The following is a 16,663-nucleotide window of genomic DNA, read 5'->3' on the forward strand; positions in this document are numbered from 1 at the left end:
AACTGAGGTAAGCAGGCATAAGAACCAGCTGCCCGCCCTGGGCACGTCTGCAACTGGGCGAGAATAAGTGAGCTCCTGGGACAAGTAAGGGTTCCCATAGATCTCTTACAGGACGGCACCCGCCTCATCTGGAGCAACCACACCTTACTCCTTCTTAGCCTTTTCTCTCATCATTATTTGGGTAAACAGGGCTCCCCCATATCCAGGGCAGCCTGGAATGCCATATTCTGGTTTTTCATTTGTGTATGCAGGTTATGATATTATTCTAGGAAATGAGAATTCCAAGTTGTTCTAGATGTTTGCTTTTCTAAACACTGTTGCTATGCAAATAGCTGACGACCTGTCTTCTGATCAGGGAAGCGTTTCTGGACCCCTACATTCTTCTCATCTACCCAAACCCAGCTGAAGGACCAAGCCGGAATCCAGAGGGAATTTCTGAACAGAAACACTTACTTTTCTGAGTCAAGTATATTTTCTTAAAAATAATATTGGGGACTAAAATCTTCTGTGTAGTTCTAATTAAGAGCACCAATCTGACAGATTCTGTAAGACTTTATTTTAATTTAACATAGGGAGAAGTTTTTGGCAGTTAAAACTATTTACAAATGGATTGTATTGCCTTGAGACTTGGTAAGATCACTAATGAAGTTTCATTTCAGAGGCTGAATAAATCTTTGATGGGAATATTATTTTCCAGAAGGTTCTGTATTGAGTGTTAGGAGAATACCTGCATCAGAATCACAAGGGGTACTTGTTTGAAGTACAGAAAATCTGGCGACAACTTAGTCCCCTTGGGTGGGCCTTGGGAATCTCTCATTTAGTAAACTCCTGGGGTGACTTAGATGCACTAAAGATTGGGAAATATTGGTCTGCAATCTATGGCTGTACAAGATTGAGCCCAAGCTAATTTGTACACAAAAGAACTAGCATCTAAATTCTATTAAAGATAGCCTGGGCCTATAATTATATTAATAATTAGGCACAGTTAACCCTTGTGTCAGTACTCTTGAGCTCTAGTTTGAATAACATATTTCCAAGGGATCTTACTAAAAATAGAGACTTCAGGGCCCTGACCCTCAAGATGTGGGCTGGGTCCCAAGTGATTCTGATTTGGATGTTCCAGGAAACGGACTCTGGAGACACTGCCGTAATCACCCCTTAGATGACAGAGTTTGTTTTGTGGGAGGTAGACAAGCCAGAATCAAACCAATTCAAACAGACAGTTGCGTGCAATACTATTTCCTTACAGTTTCTAATACAGTGATTTTTTTTCATGAAAATGATTGGTCCCTTTCTCCAAGAAATCTTAGAGCATTTATTCATTATTTCCACTAATAACGGCTGAGCACCTACTACATGTCTTACACTGGTACCTCTTGGTTTATTGCAGCTCTTTGTTTTCTTATTTTATTTAGATTTTCTAGAAGGCAAAAAGTAAAAATGCCTGTTGAAGTCTCACAAACTGGCCCGTTCTTCCCATAGAGGGAGGAATCCTATTTGGACGTGAGCGAGCCAACTCTTTGGTTAGACATTGACAAGGGTTGTGGATGGGCCATGGGTAAAATGGGATGGCTAATGTCAAGATTATGATCTTTCCAATGCAATGAAAATAGCTTGCTCCAAATAGTTCTCCCTAAGTCTGCGTCTTCTCCAGAAGTGTCTTGTTTAGGTCATCTTTCTAAGACGTTGCCATTACTATAGAAATCTATAATGCTCCAAACCTAGTCTGCCCTAGAGGGACGTCATCACGGAATATAGAACCTCAGTCCATGCATCCCTCAGGTAAAGGCTGTTCCAACAGGCTTTCCTTTGCCTCCTTCTCTCAGGTCACCCAAAAGCAAACGCTTCAAATACATATGATGTTGAGAAAGAAGCAGTGTGGGAGGGACACGTGAGTGCTGGCTTCCAACCATTTTTCTCTGCTCTGAGACCTCAGACAAGTTATTTAACACTTCGGAGTCTCCATTTCTTCCTCTAAAACTTGATGGTTAAATGCATCTACCTTGCAGAACTTCCTGCAGGTTTAATGAAGTAATTTATGTGAAAGCACGCTAGCTGACATATAAGGAATGCTGAGCAAATGTCAGTCCTTCTCCCCCGACTCCCCGCTACTTCCCCTCCTCCTCTCGTAGCTCTCTCCCTCCCCTCCCCTAAGTCCTCCCTCTTCCTTCTCCCACCCCCTCCCCACCTGCTCTTCCAACTTCCTCCCTGCCTCTCCCTTTCTCTCCACTCCCCCTTCCCTGTCCATCTTCCCTGCTCCCTTCCCTCTCCTCTGCTCCCTCATTCTTTCTCCTCCCCTAACTGCCCCAGGCTAACTTCTGGGAAATGAGCCCCTTTTGATCTTTTGATACCTTCTCTGCATAGATCCCAATCTAATTTTATACTGTATCCCTAACAGTAGATTCGTAATGGCATTAATAGGTCAACATTTACCTTTCAAAAGAAAAAGTCCTTGAGGAGGCAGCGGGTAAAAATGGGCTGTCTCTGCTCCTGGCCATTTTAGCCCCAATCCATGTGGCTTCTGATTTGTCCTTCTCTGGATTTTAGTAATTAAAGCCTTGTTTTAAACTCTTTGTAATTACAGAAGGATCCAGGAAATGTATTCACTAACATGAATATATGCCATAAACATATACTATTTGGGGGGCATAAAGTTTCTCTATGGAAATTCGCTACTATTGTACTTCAGAAATGACAGATGTTTGCCACGCCCACCACCACAGGCCGAAGACCCCAGCACTTCAGTCAGCAGCCTCAGAACTTCCCCCAAGGTGGGTGGTCTTGCCCTCCTGACCTTAGCGGCTCCAGCTGGAAGCAGAGGTGACAAAATGCCTGCTATTTAACACAGATGCCGCCAAAGCTTCCCCCTGGGGTCAAGAGAATAAATCCCACCAGAGGGAACAGCCAAAATGTCATTCTCTGCAGCCTGTGTCCTGAAAATATCTGTTTCTTGGGTTGTGTCATTTAAAAGAGCCCTGAGTAAAGAACTCACAAAAGTCCTGCAGACAGCCAGGCAGGCAGAGAGCAGCACACTTGTACCTGTTGTTCCGGGAATTTAAATAAATTGTACATTCCAGAGAAAAGAGCTGGTGGGCAATACGATGCCTTCTCAGACTCTTTCCTCCTGGCTTAGGTTTCTTCCCTGAGGGGATAAGAAGCTGGGAATGGGATGGGATTTAGTACCGAGGCTAAGGCTTTGTTTAGAGGTTTGGGTTGTTGTTTTTTTTACAGTTGTCTTGATAAAAGTAAAACATACCTGTGTGATATATTTGAGTCAGAGAATAAAATCGCAGGAAGCAAGACTTAAACATGTGTCTGCTTTTCATTTGTGTAAGAAACTGATATAGTAACTTGAAGGGATCATTCTCAATTAAGAATTTCCTCCGTTTGGCACTCTTGCTTTTAGCAGTAAATTTTCAACCAGTGCTGAGTATGAGGCTCCCGAACTCAGCTTGGGGGTCATCTTTTAACTGCCGCTGGCTGTGGAAAGGGCTCAAACTCTGCTGTGTCCCTCAGGAAACACAGCCCCCGGGTGTGGCCGCAGCCACATGGCTAACACTCTGAGTGTCCCTGGGGTCCCTTGCCGTGATTGGCAGTGATGCCCAGGAGCCTCCAGGTGGAAGCACATATTTCTGCAAATTGCCATGGTAACCCATTGCCCAAAATGAGCCATGATTGCCCCTCCTGCTCCAATCAGGCGACATATAGAGCAAGATCAAATTATCCTCTCTGGCTCCTAGTACCCAAAAGCTATTTGAGCCCTAGACCTGAATCACTTAATATTTATCTCTGGTTTAATTTGCATCAAAAGCACTTTGTCCTTTTTGTCTGACTCTTGATTCTCAAAGTGTGACCCATGGCCAGCAGCAGCAGCTTCCTGGGGGAGCTTGTTACAACTGCAAAATTTTGGACCCCACCCAGACCTGTGCATCGGGCTGCATTTAAAAAATCCTCACATCGTCTGGCTGGTGTGTCTCAGTGGATTGAGCACAGGCTGTGAATAAAGGGTTCGATTCCCAGTCAGGGCACATGCCTGGGTTGTGGGCCACATCTCCAGTGGGGGCCACGTGAGAAGCCACCACACAATAATGTTTCTCTCCCACTCTTTCTCCCTCCCTTCTTCTCTCTCTAAAAATAAATAAATAAAATCTTTTTTAAAAAAATCCTCACATAAAGCCCTGGCTGACGTAGCTCAGTGGATTGAGCGTGGGCTGTGAACCAAAGGGTCACCGGTTCGATTTCCAGTCAGGGCACATGCCTGGGTTGCAGGCCAGGTCCCCAGTAAAGGGCACGTGAGAGGCAACCACACATTGATATCTCTCTCCCTCTCATTCTCCCTTCCTTCCTCTCTCTCTAAAAATAAATTTTAAAAAATCCTCACCTGTACATGTTAGAGGGTTGTTTTTTGTTTTGTTGGGTTTTTTCCCCCGTAAACACCGGGGCAAACATTTGTTCTTGACTCTGGCCACCCAGGAGAATCCCCTATGCAGATTTTACAAACCAACTCCTGGCCCCGACCTCAAAGATTCTGATTTAGTTTGTCTGAGCCGGGTAATGTTTAGAACTCCCCAGGTGACTCCACCATGCACCCAGGGTTGAAAAAAAAACACTGCGATTCTAGAACAGCAGTTATCAGATTGTTATCAAAGCATCACCAGGAACTTACTAGAAATACAAATTCTCAAGCCCTGCCCAGACCTACAGAAAAAGTGACTCTGAGGGGGGCCCCAGTAAGCTTTGCTGGTAGTTGTGCCTGTTAGAGCTTAAGACAATGCCTTAGTCTGGAGGACAAAGGAAGTAGGTCTTAAACAGGAAGGGGTTTAATATAGTAATATTATTACTATATGTTAGATGTTTATTAAGATGATTAATATCAACTTTCTTCCCAGGGTCATCATTTTTCTATTTTAAATATTCTTCTATGTTTTAAAACCATACTGATTTATAAACACATCACTTTTTATTTAAAATAAGCTCCCTACTTAGCCATTTTTTCTATTGCTGCAGTTTAGCCTAATGGCGCACCCTTGGGGAAAATGTTACTCCTGAGACAGCACTGGTGCATCGCAGCTGTGTGAGGCCTGGCTTGGGGGAAAGAATGGCGTTGTTACAACAGCAAGTCAAAATTATACAGTTAATGAACCCTGGCTAAGAGAGAAGCTGCTCCACCAAGACCACAGACGATATGTCCCAAGAAATGCCAATCTGATGTTTGTCCTGGTGTTAGTTATACATTATTTTATGTTCAGAAATCAGGGCTTTATATTTCAACAAAAAAACAGCGGCATATACAAACCCTAAGAGCAACCGTACACTGTTTTGATCATATGTATAGAAAATAACTAATAACCTATAATCTGTGGGGAGGCGGCACCTACTGATTATAAACTATCATACACAAAATGATAAGAAGAGAAAGTTTTGTCATCAGAAACTTTATATATTTTTTCCTAACAATACCTATATAACTTCTATAACAAACTTCTATGCAGATTCACTTTTCAACAAGCCAATTTTATTTTTATATATGGGACACCTATATTGTAGCATTTTTATATTTAGACTAAAGTCTGAATTTATCTAATGTGTGGTTAAAATGATCTTTATAGAGGTATTATCAAATACAAATGTAAATAATGAGATTTGGGCTGAGATGAACTGAATCTTAACTCCACTACTTGACTATTTGACTTCAAACAAAACAATTAAATTCCCACACTTTTCATTCCCTCATCTCTGAGATGGGCTATACTAATTTGAGTTCCCCTAGAAGTCTATTCTGAGATAGAAATTTTAGTGCAATAGTTTACTTGGTGAATAACTTCAAGATACAGCGGTAAGGAGAAGAGGAAATGAGACAAGGAGAGGAATAAAGCCCATGAAAGATGCATTACCGAGCAGAGGATCACTGAGCGCACCTGAGGCTCAGTGGCACGAAGGAGCTTTCAGAGACGTAGTAGAGCACGACCATGAATTAATTGCCTGCCTGTGTAGGAAGAAGCTGGCTTATTCACCCTCCAACTCCCAGCAGTCAATGACTGAGAAATGCTCCCGGAAATAATAACTCCACAGCGAGCCTTAGCCTAGAGCCACAGGTGTCTGCAGTAGGATGCGTGGGGCATGGAGAGGAACGGTGCGTGCATGGTAGATATGGGCGGGCACCAGGAGCATAGCTGACTGAGGTCTGCATCGGGTCCAATCAAAAGACAGAAATGCACAGTAATCTGAACAGGAAATACTTCATACAATGAATTATTATTTAGGGAGGATGAGCTCCTAAAAAGAGATGAAAAAGGATGCTAAAGAATACCCTATGGTACAGGGAGACTCCCCAAGGAAGAAACAAATTTGGAAGAAGTGTTTCCAAAAGCAGGATGCAGACTTTGTTGGAGCAGGTGTAGACGTAGTCCAGTAGATGCGGCCCAGTGAATAGCAGAGAGGTCTGGTGGGTTGCCTGGGGCAGAGCTGTCCACAGTCGCTGGACTGAGTCTGGAAAGCAGGAAAATGCATTCCGGACAGAGAGAAAACCCCCTGCTGGGGTGCAGGTGGACTCAGGCTGGCGCCAGAATGGGCAAGCGGATGGTGAGCCCCACTGAGTGTCCGGCACACTGTTGCAGAGGACAACTCAGAGGCAGCCCAAGGAAACAGCCCTTTGTCTGCCATGTCTCTCCAGCACCCTCTACTGGCAAAGGGGAAATATTTACAAGTTCCTGTCCGGTATCAGCAACAACAATGAAGCTGGGCAACAAAGGGTGTATTTCCAGGTGGAAAGGCAGTAATTTGACCCAAGGTAATACTATTTCCATAAGAGCATTCTAGGTGAAGTAAATGGAATGCATTCAAGTCAGTTAAACTGTAGAGGTGTCCTTGAGAGTATCTTTATACAAGTATTTTTATTCAAAACATCATCAGAGTTACTGCTTAGAATAAAAATGTGTTTTTCACGGATACTCCTTATTACTTTTTTCTAATAAAGTCTTCAGCATATGGAATTCTTAGCAGGATTTGCATTCCTTGTAGGAATGTTATGAATGTTATGACTCCTGTATCCATAGACTTTTCCTTTTGTTGCCTAAAATTCCTTTAATGGGAATCAAGTCTTTCTTCCGCAATTAACAAGTGCAACAGATCCATGTTAACCCATGGCAAAGAAGGGCTCTAGCATGTCTTTATGTTTTACTGCCAGTTCTGGTAGACAGCGGTGAAAATGAGGAGGAGGCTGGGGTACAAGGTTATTAGGCTTCACAGAGCACGTGGAATGTCACGGCTGCCTTCCCTCAAAGACCCTTGGGAAATCACATCTCTGCTCACCCCGGTTCGTGCAGAGTCAGACAAAGTACCGCCCAAACCCCAAGTTCAATCCTCTGACATAGCCCGCTTTTCTCTCTCAGCCTCCTCACTCACTAGTGATATCACTGTCAATTAAAATATCACCTTGAGGTGTCTTTATCACATACACATCCAATTAATTAACCTTTCCACTAAATGAATTAATCTTTTGACCCATCAATATGGTTCTGGATATTAATTTATTGTTTCCTTTCAATTACCATCAATGTCCTTAAAAATAGAAAAACAATCTTTCTTAGGGTCTCCTGAAAGGTCAGAGCGCCCATTGCCTTCCTCCCCCTCCGCCTTGTTTCGTGAAGTTTCAAAGACCATCAAAGGGGTACAGTCCCATTACAGCACAGCTCACCAGAGAGAAACAACAAGACAAGCAGCGACCTGTGGTGGGGACGTACACTCTTTTTTGAGAGTTGGGCACATAGCAGTACAATTGGGATTTTGAAGAACATTGTAACACAGTGGTCAAAGTTATTAGGTGACCACTGGACAAGCCCAGTGTGGCGGCAATGTCCGGGATGAGTTGAACTGGGCCAGGCAGCTGGTAAAACGTTTTCTGGTTTAAGATACTGCAGTGATGTGGAAAGAAGAGAAAAAAGTAAGGCTAAGAAAAATTCCATGGGTTACTTGGGCTCTACTCAGCGGTGACCGAAGCTAAAATCGATAGTCCATAGAAGCATGGAAGTAAATAGTCTAGTCGAGAGTGAAAAACAATTTGGATGGTAAATATCTAAGCAGCTCATCCTCCAACTTGCAAATATTAAAGAAACCCAGTTTCTAGAGCCACCAGAGTGAATGGGAATGGCACTCTTCCTTTCCTCTGATGTTGACTGATTCTCAGCCAATTAGTTCACTTAACTCCAGTGTCCAGCAGAGGGGTTGGCGCAAGAGACAGCAGTTAGACATAAGGTGAGTCTATATATTTTTAAAAGTAGCAGAATTGGGATGCAAGACCTATTACGTGTCCCAGGATGTCCACAGCTTTGAGGAGATATGTTGTATCATTGGGGTTTGTGTAAATGTGCCTCCATGTTGGAGTTCAATGCCATTCTCCCATGGTCTTCCTTCCATATCTTATCCTTTCTTCTTCTTTTCACCGTATGACTTTTAATGACTGTCTGCTATATGCCAGGTACTCTAAGTATATGTTGTCATTTATTCTGACCCAAATAAGAGAGCACATGCCGAGAAACTAAGCAATTTTCCACAGCAAATACAAAATACAGTTTTTCCTCCCAGATTCCAAGGACCGTACTCAGTGCAACTCCATAGTGATGGTTGGTCTCCCATGTATAAGCACATACTTAACCCTGTCCCAAACCTGAACTTGGAAAACAAATTTTATTAATAAGTACATGCATTTGTACCATCCCTTAAAAGTATAGGTGCTTTTATTAAGTCTCCTGATAAGCCTGTTACATTGTTGGAGCATTTGCTATTAGACTTATTTTATAGATAAGGATATTGAAACAAGGTTGAACAAGGAGTCTAAACCAGAAAGAAATGAAAATAGCAAACATTTAATGAACACTTAACAAGGTAACAGGCACTATGCTAAGTGTTTTATGTATCAGTGAATTTTGTCCTCTCAATAATCCTATCAGGGAGTTGCTGCTATTAGCTTTATTTCACAGTGAGGAAACCAAGGTTAAAAGAAGTTAAATAATACATCTAAAGGCACACTCCTAGTAAGTGGCTGAACCAAGATTTAAAACAATCTGTATTTGTTCCAGAATCCTTAGTTTTAACTCTACATCATGTTCCGTTCGTGCATGTTTATTACCTCTGTGCCTCTTCAGGTTGTGAGGTGTTTCAAGACAGCCTGTATCTCTCAGTAGATGTATGTTCCCTGCTCAGGGATCAGGATGGAGCCTGGCACACATGGCTGCTGTGAATATGAGACTGAAAGGCCATATTATCTAGACAATGACCATTCTTTGCATGGTAATGAGCTGGTCATTATAAGGCTCCCCGTGACACATCTGGCATTCAAAGCAAATAAGTGAAATGACATTTAAATTAGACACTCTGAAAGACCTCCCATGCTTCCAGATCTCCCATTCACTGTGCAGCGAAGGTGGGAATTAAACAGGATTTTATATACTATACTCTCTGTGTTCCAACTGAGAACCCAAAGATGGGCAGGATCTCCACTGCACACATCCCATGCAATCTTCTTAAACACTAATGACAGCTTTCCTTAACTTAACTTTCTCTGAGGGAACTTGGGATGATTTGTGTACCTTAAAGTATCAGTTAGCCAGCAAATAATTAACCCAAGTACTCAGCATTACTATCTTATTTTTCAAAAAGTGAATGTCAAAGGAAATAGCATCTCCTCTTAAGATCTCTGAATTAACCAAGCCAATCAATAGCTTGGATGCTGCTGGTGGTAAAAAAAAAAAAAAAAAAAAAAAAAGAACAGAAATACACACAAAGGGTTTTATTCCTTTATCCAAACCAAAATGGCGACTCATTCACATACAAACATTCAGTAGAGGCAGACGCCTTGCTCCTCAGTCTCCCTTTACAGCAGGTACATACAATGTGACTCCTGTCCCACTTGAACTATTCTGGGTGAAACATGAATTTTTCATGGAGGCCCTCAAATGCTTATTTTGCTTCTAGAGCTTTTTTAAGAACCGAGCCCATATTATTTATAAAGCTTAAGGCATAACAAAATTTGCTAAAATGTCTCTGCCCTTCTTTTCCCCCTCCACCCATCCATTCCATGATGCCCTCTCTCCTATCTCCCCCTTAATTCACCCCCACACTGTAAGTTGAAATATCAACATGAGAGAGTTGCCTTGAATGTACGATAAAATATTTCCATCATCTGCTCAGAGACCTCTGCTAAATATCAAGGTTATTGACCCACATGGAGTGTAAATATACTTTGAAAACCATATGCCAAGGGATCCCAGCCTACTTGATTCACTTGGGCCAGCTCAGAAGTAGGCTGTTCCAAAACAGGGTTATGCCAGAGACTGCAGTCAGAGCAAGTCTACGGTGTGGTTGCTTTTTTATTGCCCTGAATAATATCAGAAAGAATGATTGCCTTGCTGTGATTCTTTTATTGAAAAACAAGCAGCTAATGTATTTTCATTTATAGGGATGAAATTTGACAGAGTACAGGGGACTTCAGATTTTTTTTCTAAAGAATCATCTCGATTAGTTTTCAGTAACCATGATGGAGTTCTAGCTTTGCTATAATTTATAGGTAGCTAAGTGTATTAAAAAGCCGATAACATGGTTCCCAGTGGTCCCTATCTCCTGGTGTTAGGGCCCTTGTGTGATTCCCTTCCCCTTGAGTGTGAGCTGGACCCAGGGACTTTCTTTTTAACAGATCAAATACACCAAAAATGATGTGATCACTTCCATTATTAGGAAACAAAAGACTGTGACCTCTCTTGTTAGTATTTTGTCTCCCAGGGTTCTCCCACTCACTTACTACGATAGAAAGTGCCACAAAGCAAGGAACTCAGCGAGGAACTGAGCCCTTCAGCCCAACAGCCCACAGAGAACTGAATCTTGCCAGCAACTACTGAGTGAGCTTGGAAGCTAATCCTGCCCCAGTGGCACTTTGAGTGAACCTTACAGCCTCTGCCTATATTTTGATTACAGATTTGTAGGAGACCCTGCAGCAGAGGACCCAGCTAAGGCGTGATCAGAATCTTGACCCACACAACCTGTATAGTAAATAAGTGCTTTTTTATGCCAGTAAGTTTTGGGATAATTTACTGTTCATCAATAGATAACCAATACAATAAGAATAAGGGAGTGTGCCCTTGAATTGAGCAGAAGCCCTATTACTCCTTCTCAATAGAAAATTAGCTGCCAAAAAAAAAAATCAAATATTTCAAGGTCATAGCGTTCTTTGGTGGGCATGACATAAGGTAAAAGAAATTCATTGGTTTTAAAAGCTCCTTCATCCAGAGCTGAGCAGCTTAACAGGCTGAAAAACACTGTTCTGTCCCTCAGACAGGATAGGAAAGCACTTGTAATTCTTCCCTTTCATTTCACACAGCACTTCTCCAGACTGTCTGGTTAGGAGACAGTCAATTAGTTTCCTACTTCCTGTGGTTATCACAAAATACCCAGCCCTCTGACCACACTGAATTGCTTGCATGGTTTCCAGGACTCATGCAGATGATTCTGCTGTCCAACTTCTGCTGTTCTTACTAACGTCCACCTCAGTCTTATCTCAATAACTACAGTATTATTAGTTCTATTTAAACATAGGGAAAATCTGAGAGGAGTCACGTGACCTATAAGTGGAAGACCCAAGAATAGGGACCAGTCTCAATGGCCCATCCCTTAGAACACTCAAGTTCTCGATGTCACTCCTTGATTATTCGTGGGAATATGAAATGAATTCCAAGACTTACACACTGAACAGTGCTCATAGCTCCCAGTTTGGCCCATTTTTGTGCTACCATCCTGTCCTTCCTACCAGGTGCTTGACTTACTGGGTTATACAGGTCTTCCTCTAGCTTTGTACTTTTCAAAAGTTCACTCTGATGTCTTCCCTAAAGTCTTAGAATCTTACAATCCAGAATCTTAAGATCTCCCCCAAACATTCTCTCTAGCCTTCTTGAAAGGCTTAGAAAAAGCATGAATTTTGAAATTTTGCATTCCTGGATTCCAAATTCTTATTTTACCACTTACTAGATGTGTTACTCTGAGGAAGTTACATATCTCTGGTCCTCAGTTTCCTAACAGATTCTGGGGGAAAAAAAAGAAATTATCATGTGTGTTTTAATAATTAAATGAGATACTAGATATAAAACATCTACACAGTGTTTGCCACATTATAGGTGCTCAGCAACTCTTAACTCCCTCTTATCTGTTACCCTCTTTTCTATTTTTTCTCCTAAGCCTTTCCTACATTAGCGAAAGAAAGTAGACTATTTTTCTTGCTAGCCAGTTTTTTCTCTATCTTGGCAAAACCCAACATCAATGTAGTATATAATTAAAATATTTAAAACATATGCATTCCTTCAAGGGTTGATTTTTCCTCTTGTGTTATATCTTGCTTAAAGTTCCTTTCAATATCACCATACAATAATATCATACAGTATGTTACATATCAGGAATCATTTCAAGGCTGTTGGGGTGCGGAGACGTGGTGACAATGATATTAAATCTCAAGTTAATGTGAGCATTGGCCTCCAGATAGATCTGAAAACAATCGCATGAGTTCATCTGCCTTTAGGAACTCTTGTAACCCCTGATCAAATCCCCAAGTGAATTCAAAGATGACTTCCAATGTCAGATCACAAGTCAGATAGTGTGACAAACTTTGTTTCTTGGTGTGCACCCTCTTCTAAGTCCATTCCTTCCCAATGAGATTTCACATCCCATGGAACCAGAAAGACTTCACCCAGACCTGCTCTGATCTCAGTCTTTCTAATAACCACCCTGTGTTTATTTCCAGAAATCAACTTGTCCTTGCTTGTGTTTGCTCATTTTTCTGATTAGTTCTTGCTTTTTCTCAGGAAAGAAGATCTTCAGTTTTTGTATAAAGTTACGTTCGGAGCATTAACATGTGCATGTCCTTCCTCTTTGCTGATGCCTCTAGACTAGGACACATAGCAAGGGCTGGTTCATTTGAGAACCCAGAGGAGCCTGGAAAGGAGTCTGTTGATGGGTTACCACCCAAACCACAGGCCCAGGATAAACTTTCAGCCTCTGTCTTCAAGATCTCCAGATTCTTTTTCAAAGATTTCTTACCCAGATGATACAAATTTCTCTCTTAGCTTCAGGTTCTAAGTCATTTCTTAAGGGATGTAAGAGCTGCTAGGATTCCCTCTTTTAAAAAATCAACCAGAGGAGAGAGGGGAGGGAATTTCAGGGGAAAAAGGGGGAAGAATTTATAGGAACAAGTATAAAGGACACATGGACAACAACTAAGGGGGTGGAAATGGGAGGAAGGTGGGGAGCAGAGGGTCGGGGGTGGGCTGGGGTGGGAGTAAAAGACAGAAAACTGTACTTGAACAATAATTAAGTTTTTTAAAATGTCAAAAAAAAGTTCAGGTGTGAAAAAGCAGGTTTATGATCCTTCTTTATTCTCTTCTCCATTAAATCACTATTTATTTTTTATGACCTGTCTGTAGAGCCTGGATTAGGTTCTACTAAAATTTTAATATAAAACTAAAAATTTCAATGAGATACATGTGACAACGTAAGTTTTAGTTCCTAGATCAGACGTTATTTTTTTGTTTTACACTCTTAGAAAACTATGGAATTTTCTATGACAGGACATAAATTAAAAATAGGTGTTACTTATTTGATTGTCTTTCTCCCAATCAGTCTGTAAACACTTTGGGATAAGGCATTTTTTTATTTTGCTCATTATTATTATATTCACAGACAACATAAAAGTTATAAATGTGTGCTCACAGTGGAATACTACTCGACCATAAAAAAGACAATTTTACCTTTTGTGATAGTATAGATAGACCTGGAGAACATTATGCTAAGTGAAATAAGCCAGTTAGAGAAAGGCAAATACCATATGATTTCACTCATATGTGGAATCTAATGAACAAACTGAACTAGTAAGCAAAATAAAGACAAAGTCATAGATAGAGAGCAGGATGACAGCTAAGGTGGGGGAGAGGGTAGAGGATGGAGGGATTGAGCAAAAAGGAAAAAGGACTCATGGACATGGACAACAGTGTGGTGATCGTGGGAGGAGGGGGTAAAAGAGGAATAAAGGGTAATGGAAAAAAACAATAAAATATTGATTACATGTTCCAATAATATTTAGACATATTGGGTTAAACAAAATACATAATATTAATAAAATTTAAAAAATAAATGTGTGTGTAAATGAGTGAATAAATGAAAGAATAAATGCATAAATAAATAAAGAGCTGGGATCAAATGGGTTTTTTTTTTTTTGTTACAGAAACTGTGTCCTTAAGAAATTTTGTTCCTAAATTGTATTCCCTATATTTGTCATGTTTACCACTTCATAGGGTGGTGGATCTTCCAGTAGAAGGACTTAGAGATGTTGTTGAGGTCTGCAAGGCCACCTGACATCTGTAACAGTGTCACCGTTACAATTACACCTAGTCTTGAGCTTCCTCAAAATCCCCAGGTTCTAACCAAGAAAAGGAGATGAAGAGACCATTATCAACACCTGTAACTTCTAGGCTTCTTATCTAAAAAGTATGAAATGATGTGCATCGGATCAAAGAGTTTCCCCTAAATCTGAAAGAAATTTTGGACCTAGGATTCAGCCACACTTGAATACCAAGGAAAGAAGTGAAAGAGGGAAAAATGATAGGAAGTGAAAGGAGAAAGGTGGCAGAAGAGATCATTAGTTTCTTTATTTGAACCAATGAAAATAAGGAAAATTATTATTATCATTATTTATGATTATTTAACTAGTTATATGATTACAAAATTACCAAATAATTATAGCATATTTCTCAAAGTCTAGGTTTTCAAAATTGATAAATAGATTGTTGAGATAGTGGTATTATCTCCTACAGTTCAATATGCTGCTATTGGGAGCATAGTAAGATACCCAGTGTTTATATTTAATATGCTTCTAGCTTTTATCTATCAGGAGAACTTGAATAATGACACTATGGTTTAGAATACCTCAAGAGTGCCCAGCTGTGCCTCTGCGTGCAGATATAATTAGTGGTGGGAACGGAAATGCCCTGCACTGGGAATTCTAGCTTTATTGCTATTAAATCCTCTGCACATAGTTTGGGCCAGAAGGTCTTGGAAGCACATGTTCTACTTCTCCTTCCTAACCTATCCTCATTTCTGCTACTGAGTAGATTTTCTCTGAGGACAAAACCATAAGATATAAATGACACCTGTTGCCATAGCAGCTAAAATGTGCAGTTCTACCTTCTTCCTCTCAGAGGCTCTAATGCATTCAGTCCCTTTCTTGGGATTAGAACATTAGTTAGAAGCTAGGCTAGGATTAGCCTCAGATATTTTTCTCAGCCACTGGGCTAAAGCATCTGTACAAATTTACTGACTGTTGATATTCCAAACATCATCAAACCACTTGCAGCATGACAAAGGATCGACCATGTAATTGATTGACGGTTCCATATTAACCCCATCTGTCTAGGGGCTCTTCTGAGAGTTCTACGGCAAGGGAGAAAAAAAAAAACTAATCTAACTGAGCCTGAACTTTCTGTAGCTCAGAAAGTTGGTTATATCTCAAGTTAGACTCCCAAGTTTGATTCCCTGTAGTTTAATTTAGCAAACTATACCCCATTAAGGTTGGCCTTCCCTCTGATTGAGCCAGATAATTACTTGGTTATTCTACTTCTAGCTCTCACGTTCCTTCTAATTTCTTTTGTTTTCTCAATAGAAATACTGTCTGCTTGGTTAGTTGAAAGGATTAAATCCTAACCAAATGAGGATACTTTCTTCAAAGTGGCTGCTCTCCGTGTCTCCATAACAGAAACAGGAAAGGCAGGACGTACTGCGCGCCCTGTCACCGCGTTTACGCTGAGTACGTCCATGTTTGTCCTTCTCAAGACATGGTCCTCCAAGGCCACGGCAAATTGGAGAGGAAGAAAGACTCTAAGGAAGGAAAACAAAAACAAATAGACAAGCATATGTGCACACAAATGTTCACAGCAATTGCATGCGTGACAGTTTCAACTAAACACAACCCAAATGTCTATCAACAGGGGATGAGCAAAACGCTACTCAGCCCTAAGAAGGAATGATCTCTCATATGTGCAACAACACGGGTGAATCTTAAAAGTATCAGGCTGAATGAAAGAAGCATCCTGTATGGTTATATTTATATGAAACTCTATGGAAGACAAGTCTGCAATGAGTAAGAGCAGATCACGACGAGAGAACACAAGGGACATTTGTGAGGCGATAAAAATGTTCGGTATATTGATTGAAGGTGTGTCTATTTGGGTGTATACATTAATTAAAATTTATTAGACTATGTATTATAAATGGTAGCATTTTATTAAATGTAAATTATATTTAATAAATATTCCACATAATTTACATTTTTACATATATTTATATATATATTCTTCATTTCTACCAAACCCTTGGCAATATAACGACTTTTACCTTGACTCCACTGGCAAACAGAGAAACAAATTCAACATAAAAATTGCTATATTTCATTGGATTAAATACTATATTTCTAGTAAACTGGATAATATCCCCACAGGTATCAAGTCCTACTCCCTGGAAACTGGAAATGGAAAAGGGGTTTTTACAGACGCGATTAAGTTAAGGATTTGTCCTAGACCATCCAGATAGGATCTAAAATGCTATCAAGAATTCCTAAAAGAGATCCTTGCTGGGT

The sequence above is a fragment of the Artibeus jamaicensis genome, unplaced genomic scaffold, assembly GCF_021234435.1.
Source record: "Artibeus jamaicensis isolate MK-2021 breed Jamaican fruit bat unplaced genomic scaffold, CSHL_Jam_final contig_519, whole genome shotgun sequence".
Taxonomy (NCBI): Eukaryota; Metazoa; Chordata; class Mammalia; order Chiroptera; family Phyllostomidae; genus Artibeus; species Artibeus jamaicensis.